General features: G+C 38.9%; 1 protein-coding gene across 1 annotated transcript in view; it reads right to left on the bottom strand.

Annotated features, from left to right (window-relative positions):
* grik5 (glutamate receptor, ionotropic, kainate 5) overlaps positions 1–10,640 on the bottom strand; it is a gene marked incomplete at its 3' end in the record, with an annotated part of 68,490 nt that extends 57,850 nt beyond the window's left edge. The window contains exons 1-3 of the mRNA XM_084090032.1: positions 10,357–10,640; positions 10,076–10,166; positions 4,875–6,102 (exon numbers count right to left, since the gene is read on the bottom strand). The remainder of the gene's footprint in view (positions 1–4,874; positions 6,103–10,075; positions 10,167–10,356) is intronic.
* Between the last annotated feature and the right edge of the window lie 6,701 nt (positions 10,641–17,341).

The raw sequence follows: 17,341 nt of genomic DNA, 5'->3' as shown, positions 1-17,341 counted from the left end.
TTTAATAGCTTGATGCTCTTTAAATATTTTGTTGCATTGTTAAAAGTTTCGGTGCATAGGACAGACCTATCCGCGATCGCTCTCCATGGTTCTGACCAAAGAAGGAATTGGAATCTCCGTTACGCATCATACGCATCATACCTGGGCTGCATTTTCCGATAACATTGTCTCTTAGCGCGCTACGAAGACTCTTAAGGTATAACTTAACTAAAGGTATACTACCATTAAAGGTATATCATTGCTAGGCGTCTTCAGGGCTATCATCCACTCGCGAGGCAGAGGCGCTGGCGCCCTGCAACGGCGCTGTTTTTGGTAAAACATGATTTTGACGACTTCATTAAGTTTTGTTTTATAGAAAACTCTTTTTAAAAGATTTTCGTTTTGTATAAATTGTATCTTAATTTTGATCAATGTTTTATCAATCAATTGCCCGTATTTAATAAATAAGACAATGTAATAAGGCGCCGACACGATCACTTGCATTGCATGTGAACTGGAAGGCGCCGAAACTCAGCTTGTGCCTCACAGATTTGAGAAATATAGGCTATATATTACAGAAAGCTTGAAATGTCTACTTTTAAACGAAAATATTAAAACCAAAATAAATAGGCTATAGGCTACTCTCTGATTATATAATCCATATGAAATGTGCATTTCTCTCTGGCGTTCATGGCGAGTCCGCATCGTCAACTTCATCTTTGCAGCGACACAGAAAACACCAGTTTATTACTAAACAATTAAATGTCTCCTTGCTAATTTAGACACATTCATAATCATTACTTTAACCGGTTCTTTGTGGCAATCTTTATGCGTGCGGTCATAACGCTTATTATCCTGTAGGCTATAGCCTATTTAAGTAATTAAATTAATATAAAGCGGCGATTTATCCACGAATGGCTTAAATGAACAACTACTAGTCGACTAGAAAAAAAAATTAGTCGGAGGCAGCCCTTATTCCACATATTTTCGAACCAGCAGGCCATTCTGGGTTGAGCGAGCGACCCTGCGGAATGAACGAGCGGAGCGGAATATTCAGAAATGCGCTCTCCACTCACGAGCTCTGATCGGAACAAACCCGAACTGTCTGCTGAACTTGCGCAGAAACATCAAAATAGACATAGCCAGCTTTTTAAAATTGTTTTTAAAACTAAACATTTTGACTATTTTAGTACAAATTATGAGCTTATTGACGATTTTTTTTATAATTCTTGACAAAATTAGAATATATTAATTATTATTTTTTAGTTATTTTTTGGGTGGGCCTGTTGAAAAGTGGGTGGGCCTAGGCCCGTCAGGCCAACCCATGACGCCGTGCCTGCTATATATTAAGAAAATATCCTGGCTCACCTTTATAATGGGAGTGAATAGTAACTAAGATTCTGAAGCCCAAAAAAATGCATCCATCCATCTTAAAAGAAATCCATACGGCTCCAGGGGATTAATAAAGGCTTTCTAAAGCGATGCGTTTTTGTAAGAAAAATATCCATAATTATAACTCAAACTATAATCACTATAGCTTCCGGTAACGTCCGTCTGCGCGTTCATGAGAGAGTCGAGTTCCAGCGTATGATGGAGGAGAAGCGTAAGCTTAGGTGAGATTAGACACCTCTCGCGGCTCAAACAAATCGGACTGGGCAACAAACGCAAGTTCCTCTGACATTTCTCTTTAAAAATTCTTATTTTAGACTTATAATTCGTGACCGGTGTTTTGTTTTGCTCTATCCTCTGCAGTGTTGTTTTCGTCAACGATGACGATAACGAAATGATTTAGTTGACGCACCTTTTTTTATGACGATAATGCGACGTTGACTAGCTAAAAATTGCTCTAAGGTGACTAAAACATGACGAGACGTTTTCGAGTTTTCGTTGACGAGACGAGACGGAACGAAAATGATTATAAGTCTGACGTTCAATTAGGGTTGCCAACCGTTCCATATAATACGGAATCGTCCCGTATTTGACACAATAAAGTCTTGTTCCATATTGAACTGATACGGAACGAACTTTGTTCGGTATTTTTGAGAATCAATTCAGTGCAAATCCATGACAGACACATTCACACATAGCTTCCCTTCTAATATGTCAGACTATGAACGAAGACATTTGTAGGCTATGAGAAAAAAAAAACCGACGGTGCGGTAGATGCTAATTTCTCCCCCCGTTTGTCTATGATCAGCGTAGCGTTTTTAACTGGTCGTTTCGCATTGTGAGTCACGTATCGTAGCAACGATGACGACAAGTGACAACAGCGGGAAATGTAAAAATGACTACCTCCGAGCAGCCGGCGAAAAAGAAAAGAGCACAGAAATGTAAAATTGAATGGGAAAATGACTACCCGTGGCTGGAATGCGTGAGGGACAATGAATACAAGGCCAATTGTACCGTATGCGTCGCGTTTTTTCTGTTTGTCACGGCGGAGTGTGTGATATTAATCAGCACGCATCAGGAGATAATCTAATCATTCTATAGGGCTTGGGCGTCGTGACGTCATACTTGGCGTGGCGGCCATGTTGATGGCCTCGCGAATGTAAACATACAGCAAGTCGAACGAGGAGAAGCAGAGTTGGAAGAAAGAAAAAAGATGTTAAAATCCCGAAAAGGGTGTGGAATTTACCGGGATACGTTAGGGAAACCAGGGACCAGTATGTGGACAAATTTTCCTGTAAAATATCCCGTATTTTAATACCTTACTCTCTCATAACATTAATGTTAGCCCTTCCATCGGACCTGTCAGTCTCTGTAACGTTACTATTGTCCTGTTGCTACCCCCTTGCCCTTCCAGCGAAACAGATGTTTTCAAAGCATCGTTTTGCTTACTTGAAGGCAACCTTAGCGTGATATTGGCCTTTTTAAGATAACAGCGTGGTTGTTGTGAGAGCACGATTTCACGCCAATCTGTAAGCAAAGTCACGTTAGATCTAGCTTAACAACTCGCTTAGTTAATGCTGCAGTTTTGTAGTACGAATTTTTGCTGTCAGCAGAGGGATAGCAACAGAAAGATGAATGTTGAAATTGTCATTTTTCGGGATATTTTATAGGAAAATACTAAAACGGGAAGACAGCGGGAAAAGAGCTCAAATGCGTGAGAAACCCGGAAAAAACGGGAGGGTTGACAGCTACTAACTACACTTTTTTGCCGATTTTGTCCACATAACGTTACTGGTCCCTGGCTTCCCTATTTAACGTATCCCCGTAAATTCCACATCCTTTTCGGGACTTTAATATCTTTTTTCTTTATTTTTTTTCTCCCAACTCTGCTTCTCCTCGTTCGACTTGCTGTATGTTTACATTCGCGAGGCCATCAACATGGCCGCCACGCCAAGTATGACGTCACGACGCCCAAGCCCTATTGAATAAGTTCGCACACAAGGCTACAGAAAACTGTTGTTTATTTTTCTTCAAATGCAGTCTAAGCCGGTGAGTTTTGAATGTTATATGTTGTATTTGTTTAAGTTAAAAATAAAACGTATTATAAACTAAACAAATCCATGGTTCATTGTTGGCAAAATGATCTAATAGCCTTTATATTTCACATCTATGTGGTTCAGTCTTGTATATTGATTAGGCCTACTTTGCTATTCTATAAATATATAGGCCTAATAAGTTGTATTATAATATGCTATAAGGTATGAAATATATTTATCTAAATGTATCAATTAGTTTCCACAATATTCACCAGAAGTCATCATTTCAGGGGTTATTTAAAAAAAAAAAAATGTTATGAATTGCAACACTTGCTACAACCTGTCAAACCTAAGCCCATTTCCAATACTTTTTAACCTAAATTAATTTGTTAAAGACTACTTTTTTTTCTTTTCTTTTTTTTTTACTAAAATTGACTAAAACTTGACTAAAACCTTTTTGCGTTTTCGTCGACTAAAACTTGACTAAAACTATGAAGTTTATAAGTGACTAAAATGTGACTAAAACTAAAAAGCATTTTCGTCCAAAAGACTAAGACTAAAACTAAAAGGGCTGCCAAAAACAACACTGCCCTGCGCTTCCGTGTTCGTTATGTGTTGGGTCAGAGGTCACTCTTACGCCGGAACTAGACTCGCGTATGGCTGTAACAGGAAGCCAGTGATTCTAGTTTATAAAGTCAGAAATATGGATATTTTTCTTACAAAAACGCTTCGCCTAAGAAGGCCTTTTTTAACCCCCTGGAGCCTGGATATAATTTTAATATATTGTCCAATATATATATATATATATATATATATATATATATATATATATATATATATATATAGCCCGATTGTGTTTGGCTAAATATAAAAAGTCATGTACACCTAGGGTGGCTTGAGGGTGAGAAATGATGGGATAATTTTCATTTTTGGGTGAACTTCAATTCAGATGCTGCAACACTTTGCAACAATCTGGATCCCAAATGTGAACGAGAAGCTCAAATAGGCCTATTACATGCCTGCCCACAAAAACCCATAAATGCACTCCATTTACTCAGAAGAGGATATTCAGGCCCGCAGAGCACTGTAGGAAGTGTATATTGTGGGAGTGTGTGGTGATGTTATTCATAGTTCACTGGGCTGTTTAAGGGCACATCCCTATTCAGTTTCAGGTGATGGAGGGAGTCGGATCGTCCGAATCCACACACAATGAAGGTTACACAAGAGAAAACAAAAACAAATGAGTGGAACTTTATCTAATGGGCAGTGACAGAGCAAGGTGGGCGTCACTGCAATAAAAGGCTCATATTGTCTGCAAAGCAAAAAACATGTACGATCACTTCAAGCGTACCATTACATGACCGGCAAAACAAACAAGCTTAAAGCCTTTTAAGCCTAAACAACTGTTACAGATTCATTCCAAATGCTCACTCATGCACACACTCACACAGCAAGAATAAAAATACTCACAGAATGAAGCAGACCTTGTCAGGAACAGGGTGCCATGGATTGCCGTGGTAACAAGTGAACGCAGTCCTCCGGGGAATCGCAACACGTCTTCTAGGATGACAGGTTGAAAGTCACAGAAATGGAGTGGTGTGGAGAGTCTCAAAGGAGAAGGTATTCCAGCTAGAAATGATCCATCTGAGAGCCCTTCACAAGCTGTGATTCTTATAATAATCCATTTCGATGGGACAAAAGTAGGTTTTTTGTTTTGTTTTTTTTACAAAGCTCAAGCACTCAGAGGAAAAGGAACATCCCCAATGGGCATCAAAAATATGGTGACAAAAAAACTGAAGTGTCACTGTTACTTATTTATTTATTTTTTGCTGTATCCGTCCCTCTCTCTCCCGCTGTTAATGTTGACCCTGCCAGCTCCGACACAAAAATAGGGGGGAGCGGCAATAATGGCCAATTCTCAGAATTCTGCACTCCAAGAGACAATCACACGCTCTTGCACGCATATTCGCACACAAACGCACTCTCCAGCGCACACATAACGGCTTCAGTTCTCCTCCGACGTCTAGCTGCCTCTTCCTGTCAGCTCTCCGCACAAACCCTCATCCATTGCCTCACAGGCCTTCTGAGTCTCACATACACGCACATAAACACTTGAACTCAAACACTCCAAGACCAGTCAGCACTTTTACCCTGCTTTCCTGTGCAGCCTCACTCTAACTTACACGTTATTGCTTTTAGTTTCACAGAGAATCGTTCTTCTGGCCCACCTGCCGCATTTGATGAAGGGAGCATTGACTTGAGCAAAGAAACTAGAATAGATTAAAAACATAAAGTGAAAGATATCAAGTCTGAGAGCAAAAATCCTCCAGAATAAGTTAAGCTGAAGTCTCTGAGAGGATGAAATGATTAAGGAGCCCAGCACTCGGGTGGAGATTTGGAGAGCAGCTCACACTCTGTTCTCCCACACCCTCATCAATCCAGCTATCCCTCCAATTCCCACGGCTCCTCCCGTCAGGAGTTCAGGAATGAGCTGTGGCACACCAGACACTCCCTCTCTCTCCTGCGAATGGCACCTCTAGGACAGAGGCGGGTCGAGTTGGCTGCTCCGAGGTCCGTGGAAGCAAACAGACTAGAGCCGCAGCTGACGCCGGGGAGAGGAGGAGCGTCACATCTGTCGCCACGCTGACAATTTCCTCATCAGCTCATCAGAGTCTTGTGGCCTTGCGTTGTTTAAGAGCTGAGGAAAAACAGCGAGAAATGTTCACGATCAATTATTCATTATGCTGTAGTACAGACGGCAACCTTCAATGCTGATATGACTAGTACGAGAGAGTTTTGAAATACCATACCGATTCTTCTGAATTAAAACTACAATTTCATTATAGTACTTACTGGCTCACATTACATCTCCACACTTACAGTTGTAATTCAGTTACACCACACATTTATATTACAGTATACCAGTGTCAATACAATTCATGTAATGTTATTGAATGGATGTGCTCATATGTGACAAGACCATTACATTGCAATCAATATCCAATCAAAACACAGCCTCATTATCACACAATAAAACCAGTGAAGTAGTGTATCATGACTTAACTGACACTAGCTACTACTAATAAAGTCAGGGATAGTCAGTCATAACCCTATTTACATCCGTAATGCATGTGCCTGCTCTTGTTGTGAAAGATTCATTGGTGTGCATTATTCCAAATCAAAGAAATAGTCTTTAATAAGTAATAAGTTGACTTGTAAATCTTTAATTAAAAACAAATATCTTTTCTTTGCTGTTGGCTATCAGATATGTTAATAAATAGCCAAATAACTACTTGTGCATTGTTTTAAACTAGAATTCAGGTTTGACTCAATTCTAGCGTCCGGCTTGCTGTTCATGATCAATCATTTGCTGTTGGATCAAATGAATTCCAAAATCTTTTTTGTATCATGTTTTACTCAAATTAATATTAGAAACTAAAAATGTGTTGTGAATGGGCTTTCACTTAGACTTTTAAAGAAATGTGTTAATAATAAACAAACATACAGACTAAGGATTTGTATCAGATTTGAGCGGACTTGGGCATGGGTTCCCAGACTGATTAATTGCAGGTGGTCATTTCACATAACAGCCTAATCAGAGCGACAAACTCTCTTGTGAGACGGATTGTTCTATAAATATAAAAAGAGCATGTATTTAAAGGTGGATCTCAGGCGTGGAGCTGTTCTATCCAGATTCTTATTTCCATACAATTCTCCATGTCATGCTTTGATTATGAGGGTGCCTCTCTCATCAGCTGGACTGATATGAAGGGGAGGAGGGGGAGAGGAAAGGGGTGAAGGGAGAGAGGAAAAAAAAAGAGTGATGAGAGATGGGAGAGGAAGCGACATGGACGGTGGCAGAGTGAGAATGAGATGTTAAAAAAGGACTGCATTAAAAAGATGTGCTCAGTTAGAGAAAAAAAAGAGGACAGGAGCGGTTGCAGAGAGGTGTAGAGACAAAGAGGAAGAGACAGACAGAGACAGAGGGACAGTGAGACAAGGGTAGAGACAGAATAAGAGAATAACTAATGGGGAGGTCAGTTATGCAGCTCTTGCAGCAAAATTCATATTTGAGCAGTACACCCTCAGAAACCAATTACAGTTTTAACTCTTAAAGGGCAGGAACAAAGAAAAAATGATATTTTTCTAAACATTATGACTCAAATAATGTGATTTCACACTTTTCTTCACTATGCATAACTATATATATATATAAAGATTAAAATATGTCAGTGCCATTGTTTTGTCTCAAGATGCAGACAAGTAATGTTTTTTTCTAAGGCACGTTTATAAAAGCTACTTAAATGTCCTAATTTAACGAAGGCCTACTCCTGGCTTAATCTAAGCCTTGTCTGTGAAACCAGGCCATAGAGTTTTAAGGTGCTGTCACATTAGCGAAACTTTGGCAAAAAGGCCCATTGTCTATTGTCAAGAGTGTAGTGATGTAGTATGAAGCATGTCACACAGAAGTCAACTACACACTAAGCAGATTTCTGTTGGTCAATGCGACGAATCCACGTGACCAACTTGACGAAATCTACAAAAAACCTTGTAACCTCACACCTTGTAAAAGGCTCAATTCCCGTTCTTGTGGGTCCCTATTTTATAAACTGGATTTTGCTATTGAAAACCAACTGAACAACAGTAAATGTGTCCGCAACTTTATTGTTGGGATCTTTTGATTTGGCTAGGAAGCAGCCACCTAGCAAACGCAGAGCAATATGCCAACACCCATTTAAAACATTTTAGCTAATAATTAGAAATGGAAAAGGAAGAAGAATAATGGAGTGAATTGGAAGAGGGAATGGAGGAGTGATAGGGAAAGGGAAAGAGAGAGAGAGAGAGAGAGAGAGAATGAAATTCAGACTGTGCACTGTGCTGTGCAATTTTTAAAAATCTAGTTTTTAAATCACCATTTATTGGCACCTTATTTTTTCTGCTTCTTATTTTATTGATGCTCTAGCTTAAATTACACAATTCCGCTGAATTAAATTACACAATTTAAATTGACAGTTGAAACCAAAAAACTCATGAAAGAATAATGAAGTAGGCAGAAAGAGTGAAGGGAAGTGAGAGGGCATCTCTATGAAAGGTTTCAGTCCTGACATTGGTGTCACTCTTGCTTATCACACGTCACTCTCAAGAGAGACTCTCTCTCTCAAAGAGGCACTCTCAAATATGCCTCTTTTCTTTTCCATTTCATCCCTTCCTCCTATTGCTTGGGCCAACCATCCCCTAAGTCCCCCTGCTCTCTCACTCCGTCTACCAACACAGACAAGTCCTTCTTTATACTCACACACCTATACGCAAAGGGCTGAAGGCCTGCTGACTCAGAAACCCTGTAAAACAGTTAATAAGGCTAGAAGGGGTGAAATGCAGGGGAAGATGGACACTAAAATATGACCAGGCCTGAACTGTGACCTTTTAAAGCTCTCTGAAATGCTACTGATCAATACACAACCATCCACACACAAATAATCCTATGGGAGCATTTAGCATGTTAGCACACTGTCACTTGTGTGAGAGTGAGGAGGTGAGATCTGGTGTGTGTGTGAGTGTATCAGGTTGGAAGACACAGAGACAAAAGGGTGGAAATCTGGATCGATGTAATGTGAGAAATCCACATCTGAGGCACCAGACAAGAGCTGCCATGTTCTCTTCACACACACATAAAGAAGTGCAAAAAATGTGAAAAAGAGCGCATGAGTGAGCTGGATCTGACGGTTAACAGTGAGCAACAGTGTCCACCACACAGATATAACAGAGAGAGACACAAGCAACAGTGCCAATGTGTGCAACAGGAAAGATTTCTGCCTTCACCCTGAATTTAAACTAAGTATGGAAAATCTCAACAAAAACACACAAAAAAACATTTCCTTTATCCTTAACCAGATCAGTTGACTTGAGAGAAAAAACGTTCTTGAATTAAATGTATATTTATTGCCCCATTGGTCCCATGTTGTAAGCATAAAAAAAAACTAGAGGAAAAAAAAAATCCAAAAACTTTTTGGGGGGGGGAGGGGGGGGGGGAATAAATGTAACAATTTAATGAGGTTTATGCTTAAAACAAGAAAAGAAAAAAAAATGAGGTAAGAAACAAAATGTACTTAATTCAAGACATATTCTCCAAAAACAACATTTCTCTATTACCTCAAAAATAATTATTTGAAATAAAATTGATTGATTTAAGTAAGTTTAGAATACATTAAAATGTCATTGAAACCTACTTCAACATATACATTTTTCATCTTGTTTGAATTATTTTCCTGGAATCCCAGGCAAAATACTGATTAAGAAAATGATTATTTCCAGTGTACGAATGAGGAAAGAATCAGGATGATATAGAGAAGAGGAGAGAGGCAACCAATACTACCAAATTTCCTCAAAATGTGCCAACAGAAGAAGACAGCCTGCTCTCTCTGACTCAGACTAGAGGATGGAAGAAGAATAAAAAACAGGGAGATCAGGAAAAAGGGGAAGAGGGAAAGAGGGGAGAAGATCTGAACGGTGCACTGAGATTTAACGAAACAGCAAATGAGAAATTCATCAAGAGTGATGCCAGAGGACATCTATGACAGGGAGATGAAGCAAAAAGAGAGGACTTCAGAGAGAGATCTAGGAGAAAAACCAGAGAGCTAAAGAGAGAGCATGAGAGGCTGTTGAAAACTCACCCCTGTGTGAGAGTGGTCCTCCTCAGGTTAACACAATCCCTGCTCTGTGGAGCCATTCTGAGCAGAGCCTGTTTGGAGCACTGCACACTGTCTACAGAATACCAATCACACGCCGGCAACACACACACACACACAGTCAGTCAGTCATCGGCATGATATACTCTTTCACTCAGTGTTTTAAAAGCAAGGCACCAAAACACCGTAGTTGTGCTTTATGAGCTGTGAATAATACAGTCATAATGGAATAAGCAGTGATCTGACACATACACACACACACATACCCTCGGTGAGACACAGTTCCAATGACGACCCCAGTGATGGGGGACAACAGGCCGATCTGCTCAGGAACTGAAGATGAGAGAGGATCGTGTGAAGCTCCTTCGGTGCGCCTCCTCTTTTCCTTCTGTCTTCTCACACACTCTCTTCAGCGTCGAGCATCAAGAGGCTCTGCAATGATTCTCTTCCACCCTCTGTCCTTTTCTCCTTTGCTTTCATTTCTTTTACAAGTCCCTGACAATGTTCATAGCTGTAATTCCAAAGCACAGCAGTGCAAGCTGCATTCACTCCAAACCCCCTCCCTTCCTCATATGCGCTCTCTCTCTCTCTCTCTCTCTCTCTCTCTCTCTCTCTCTCTCTCTCTCTCTCTCAGCTCATTGTATCCCCATACCTCCTCTGCTCTCCCTCCAATCCAATCAGCTCTTACTCCTTCCTACAGCCCTTTTCTCCTTTTCTCTCTCCTCCTCTTCCTTTTTCAAAGACAAATCTCAGCCAGCATCAGTGAGATCACCATCTTCTTCAGACAAGTATTTAAATAAGTGAAGAAAAGCGTCACAAGCGTAAAACACTTGACGTGCCTTGCAGCACAGGTAGCAGACGTCACAATGCCAACTCAGACTACACACATACAGATAGTATTTGAAAATACAGAACAGGCTGACTAACAGATACCCAACAGGTTATTCATTTTCTACAATTAATTGAAAACTAGAGATTTCGCTAATAAAACATAATTGAATTATTATTCTTAAAATATATTTATTTGTATCATTTTTAATTTTAGATGTTTTAAATGTAGTTTTATTAATACATATGTATATGCAGTAGCCTATACACATACATTTGTATATTATAGATACAATATTTCTATTAATTATATTAATGAAAATGATGTATTATGTATTTATTTCATGTATGTTGTATTTATAATATATTTTTATAATAACCTATAATATTATTTTATAATTCTAATTTTATTTTACCTTTATTCTTATTCAAACAAAAAGGTTTAATTTGACACATACGAAAAAAAACGGGGGAAAAAAACGAATTAGTTTATTGCAATACTGACCGAAACTATTCACTTTTAATAATCTGATAAACATCTTTTGCGTGTTGTGTCTCTTTAAGGGTTGTCATATGCACCTGTTGTTAAGCAGGAGTCCCCCTCACTGCAGCCCTGTTTGTCTACACACAGGAGATTCATCCCGCCCTTTCCCTCTCTCTCTCTCTCTCTCTCTCTCTCTCTCTCTCTCTCTCTCTCTCTCTCTCTCTCTCTCTCCCCTTTTCCCTGAAACGGCTAAATATGCATTCAACAGCTGTCTCTCCACCTCTGCTCTGCTCCGCAGCCTCATCAGCACAGAATCCCCTTTTGATGCAACCCAACACTCTCCAATAAGACACAAATCTGCGCAGGGATGACGCGTTTGAAAGCCTTGTGTTCTATACCTGTAACCGGTGGGAAATCCTTGAATACATTCATCATTTCCATAAGATTTCCTTGTTAGTCTTACAGAGACATGCAGAAACCCAAGGGTACAAGGCTGAAAGAGAGAGGATGGACTGAATGGGAGGGGAAGGAGACACAGAGGTGGAAAGGGAAAAGGAAGAGGAATGATGGATTGAATTGGAAGAGGGATGAGGGAATGGAGGAGGGATAGGGAAAAGGAGGGAATGGGAAAAGGAAAGAGAGAGAGAGAGAGAGAATCGACATTCAGTCTGTGCACTGTGCCTCACTGGTGGAATAATGATTAGCTACTCAGTATTCCAGTCACACAACCTCTACAATAAATGGGGGAAAGGGGGGAGTGTGTGTGTGTGTGAGAGAGAGAGAGAGAGAGAGAGAGAGAGAGAGAGAGAGAGAGAGAGAGAGAGAGAGATAGTATAGCAGTGTATTGAGAAGGACCGGCAGACAGAGAGCGCGTGTGAGAGAGAACGAGAGAGAAATAGACCCGACTAGACCAGATAAGCATGACAAACCTTTCAACAGGAGGCTGTGCACACATGTAGCCATTTCAAAAACACACATGAGCATAATATGGCATTTCCAGACACTGCCGAAGCCAGCATATGATAGCTCTCTTAGCATGCCCCCACCTCATTCATCACATTTAGCCCCTCTCTCGCTCTCAAACACACAAAGACAAAGGGTCACAATAATCCACGAGGGCCAAAGCATCATTTCCACATACAATCAAGCTCATGTGTCTCTTTTGTTAATGTCTCGGGCAGCACATAGGCTACATACACTGCAGTACGGATATAGCACACACACACACACACATACACAGAGGGGCAACACACAAGGGGGAACACTCTGTCAAAGTCACAGTAGGTACAGCTACCTCAGCAAAGAGACAGATGCAGAGAGAGAGAGAGGACTTATATACACACCACAAAAAAATATATGCATCATCCTCCAAATATCTTTAACATTTAAACACAAAACAAGCCTCATCGCAGCGAAGTCGCTCACTGAACGAGTAAAACTGCTGTAGCGGTGTCAGGCGTTTGCGGTACCAGACACTTGTAGTCTTTACTCACTGGTGTACTGTAAGGTCAGCAGGTTCAGCTCAACACTGAATATGCAGCCTCACGGCTTGTGCTCATGGGCTGAAATTTATAGAATTTACAAAAACAAGGATGAAGGCAACCAAAACGGTTTTATTTTTGAAGGCTTGATTTTCTCCAGTATTGTTGTTGATAATATTTAATCCATTCAACTTCACTGCATGATTCCTAAAATTTTATTTTATATAAAACACCATAGAGTTTGATTGAAATCTGATTTAGGTAGCAAGTAAACATTAAAAGAATATTCTATAGGTTCAGTACAGGTTAAGCTCATCAGCATTTGTCCATAATGCAGATTGCCACAAAAAATAATAACAACTGTTCACTCATTTTCTTTAAAAGAAAAAGCTAAACTCAAGGTTATGGTGAGGCACTTACGAAAGAAGTATATAGGCCTAGCCATTTTTTGAAGGATTTATACGGCTATTATACTATTTGAGTTGTAAAGTTGTTCTTGTCATTTTTACGGGGTTTTGACATACAAAAAGTTGTAAAATTGGACTTTACACAACCTATTAACTTCTTGAAATGTACTTTTTCACTCTAGACAATTTAGCAACAAAATTATTTATTTACTGGCCATTCAAAACTGGCCAAAAAAAAAAAGAAAAAAAAAAATATATAAATATACTTTATTTATAGGAATAAACCAGATTGAAATCCTGAAATCACTTAGATTTAAATATGTTTCTTATTAAATCTGATTATGAATACCATAGAAATCAAATAAAATATAAATAAAAACTAAATTCTCAATGACTTTTATAACAGCATTTATTTCATTGTATTTTTTTGTTGTTGTTGTAATTTTAAAAACAATTTATTTGAATTTTAAAGACGTGGTGCTTCTCGTTCAGTGTGCGACCCTCTTTACTCTTTTTTTTCTAATGTTGGAAGCTCCTAGTTGAAGGACATTTTTTTGTCAATTTATGAATCATAGGAGGACAATTAATGAACCATAATCTGCCAAACTGACTAGTGAGTGATATGCGTTGCCCACCACTGGTTGATTTTCACCCACATTTGGTGGGTTGCTGGGTGTTAATTTCAAACCCATGGTCTTGAAGCTATATTACTGAAACAGTGAGAATTTTAATGTTTACGGACTGGCCTCATTCACTTCCACTTTAACTGGCCAGATTTTATTTATTTATTTATTTATTTATTTTTGAAAAAAGGGAGAACGTGTCAAAATTAACTATTGTGGTAATCAACATCATGACACAAATGCTGTTGACTGAGCTTAACTCAAGTACTGAACCCAAAATATTCCTATTGGTTCTATAATAACATCCATTATAGCCCTTTCTGCATGGTTCAAAAGCAACTGTGTTATTATCAACTATGTTGTTAACAGAAGGTAGATTCAATCAAAAGCATTTTGCATAAATCGATTATCTTATTTATTTGTCCCCAAAAGCAGCTCAATGTCAAAAAAGAAAAACTCCTGGTGCATCTTAAATTGGCAAATTGCACATTTACATGAAGGTCACGCAGTAATTGCTAGACAAAGTCTGTAAATTAATGAGCTGGGGAAGATATCTATCAAATAGTTATTTGGGAATTCAGTGCAGGGAAGGGGAATGCTGTTTTGATATCACCGTCTATCATTTATGGGACTAATCATAATGATGCAGCAGCTTTATGGGGGAGGAGTTCAGCGGCCAGGAGTAAATTGAGGGAGCAAAGAACCAAGTGCAGGCAAACGCTGTGAGCTCCAGTAATGGCTCTACTTAGCCTCAATCTCTCAATGAGCTGAGGTAATGGAGCTCAACTCAAACCTCATTCAACTAGTGAAAATTCATGACGAGATTTGCAGTTAAAGAGCCCAAAGTACTGGTTTCACTGCAGTCATCACTTATATGGCAAACTGCAGGATCATTTATTGTTTTTGTACTCAGGGGAGCTGGTTTAGTGAATGTCATAATAAAAGGAGAAATTTAAAGGGATAGTTCCCCCAAAAATGAAAATTCTGCCATTAATTACTCACCCTCATGTTCCAAACTGTAAGACTTTCGTTCATCTTCGGAACAAAAATTAAGATATTTTTGATGAAATCTGTGAGCTTTCTGACCCTCCATTGACAGTCTACGCAACTACCACTTTGACGCCTCAAAAAGTTCATAGATATCGTAAAACTAATCCATAAGAATTGAACGGTTTAGTCAAAATTTTCTGAAGAGAAGAGACACGATCGCTTTATATGATTTAATTCAGGCTTTTGTTTACATGTAAACATTGATCGGCAAACATGAGCTCAACCGAACCTGCTTGACGTGTGAGAACAAATCTCATTGGTTCTTGCAGAAGCTCAAATGTGCTGCGCAACACACGAGAATGAACCTCATTGGTTCTTGCAGAAGCTCAAACGTGCTGTGTAACAAACGAGAATGAATCTCATTGGTTCTTGGGGAAGCTCAAATGTGCTGCGTAACACACGGGAATGAACCTCATTGGTTCTTGCAGAAGCTCAAACGTGCTGTGTAACAAACGAGAATGAACCTCATTGGTTCTAGGAGAAGCTCAAACCTGCTGCGTAACACGGGAATGAACCTCATTGTTTCTTGCAGAAGCTTAAACGTGCTGCGTAACACGAGAATGAACCTCATTGGTTCTAGGAGAAGCTCAAACGTGCTGCATAGTGCATATATGAGAATGAACCTCAGTGGTTCACGAAAGTCAAGCGAACATGCTTGAGCTTCTGTTTATCATAACTGATGTGTGAGTTGATGAACGTTTATGTGAGTAAAAGCCTAAATTTAATCTGTTCATCATATAAAGCGATTATGTCTCTTCAGAAAACTTTGGACTACGCTCAATTCTTATGGATTAGTTTTACAGTCCCTGTATTAACTTTTTGAAGCATCAAAGTGGTTGTTGCGTAGCTCTCAATGGAGGGAGAGAAATTGCTCAGATATTAATAAAATCAAGATGAACGATATTAACGAAATTCAATATTTTCAAGATGAATTAAAGTCTTAAGTGTTTGGAACGTCGTGAGGATTTTGAGGAGTAATTAAAGACAAACATGTTAATTTTTGGATGAACTACCCTTTAAAACGCCTTTCCCCAAGTTGTTTCATTTGTGCCTGCACAAAAACAGGGCTGGTTCTCAGCACACACTTCTGAGGCAGATTGGCTGGACAAATGATGCCTCTTTCTTGCAGGTATCTGGCCATTTTTCCGAGTCGCCGCACACATGGGACCGCACATTATATATCAGTGCGTCATATCTCTATGTTGCTTAGCAACCGAAAATAGCCTAAAGTTAGGATAATGAACTACATTAGCTGAAGAATTGCTTATTCTCGTTATTATTATTACTACATTTCGGTAATGTTTAAAGGTGATACCAGCCTTTCTAGAACTTCCGCCATCCATGATATTTTTACCTGTGTTTAACTGTGGTGAAAAGATTCCCTTGAACAGCTAACGTTAACGTTACACTACTTAAGACGTTCCAAGAAGTTGCCAACATTTTCGCACCCTCCAAATCACGCACTCAGCTTCCGGCTTCCCATATATGGACTACCAGCTGTGAACGCTCAAAATGATTGACAGGCGGAAAGCACCTCACAAGCCTTCTAAGCCAAGGCTAAACAAGCAATCATATTTTTATTTTATTGTAAAGAGACTGCCAAAGACATGAGCGTGATATTTCAGGACAGTTATTTCAGTGATGGTTGGATAAAAATCGCTTTAAATAAATAGCACCTTTAAAGCCATGTGAAAAAGAAGTACACTTTGGCAGTACTTATTAAGGAAATACTTATAATAAAATAATATACTTCAGAGCGAAAAAAATTTAATGTTTTCATACACCATGTTATTGACAATTAAATAAACATGTAGTATAGTTAAAATTTATATTACATGCAGTTAGTTGATCCATCTTAAAATAAGACTAATTTGTAATTTGATAATTACTTCTGTTGTTTTTGAAATGGAGTTAAAGTGTGTTGCCGAATGTACAGACAATCATTTTTGGCAAATTAAAATATACTTTAATGTAATTTCTATTGAAACTTGTATGGCATGCATTTAAATATACATTTAATTACACATTTGTAATGATGAATTTGCAATTTAGTATATCAAATAACACTGCAGTTAAAATTATAATCAAATACTTGTGCTTTTCTGTGTTAGTCAAAACATCAAAATAAGTAATTCTGAATTAGGATTGTTTGTGGTGCAAGAATCAATAACAATTTTGGTATAGAATAAAACTAGATGATTAAAATTGTGTCATTGCACCTTCATTTCATTCAAAATGATCAGCAAAAATGATTTTTCCCTGACTGGCCCAAGCTTCATGCGCAGTCATCGGTGAGCTGACGAGAACACTTTCTCAGCGACTGTATTCCTGTGTGCACACTTAAAAATCTCTTTAAATGAAACATTAACAGACCCCAA

The sequence above is a fragment of the Abramis brama genome (assembly GCF_963993115.1).
Source record: "Abramis brama genome assembly, chromosome: 17".
Lineage (NCBI taxonomy): Eukaryota > Metazoa > Chordata > Actinopteri > Cypriniformes > Leuciscidae > Abramis > Abramis brama.
The sequence above is the reverse complement of the archived record's forward strand: the minus strand, read 5'-3'. Positions and strand labels throughout refer to the sequence as shown.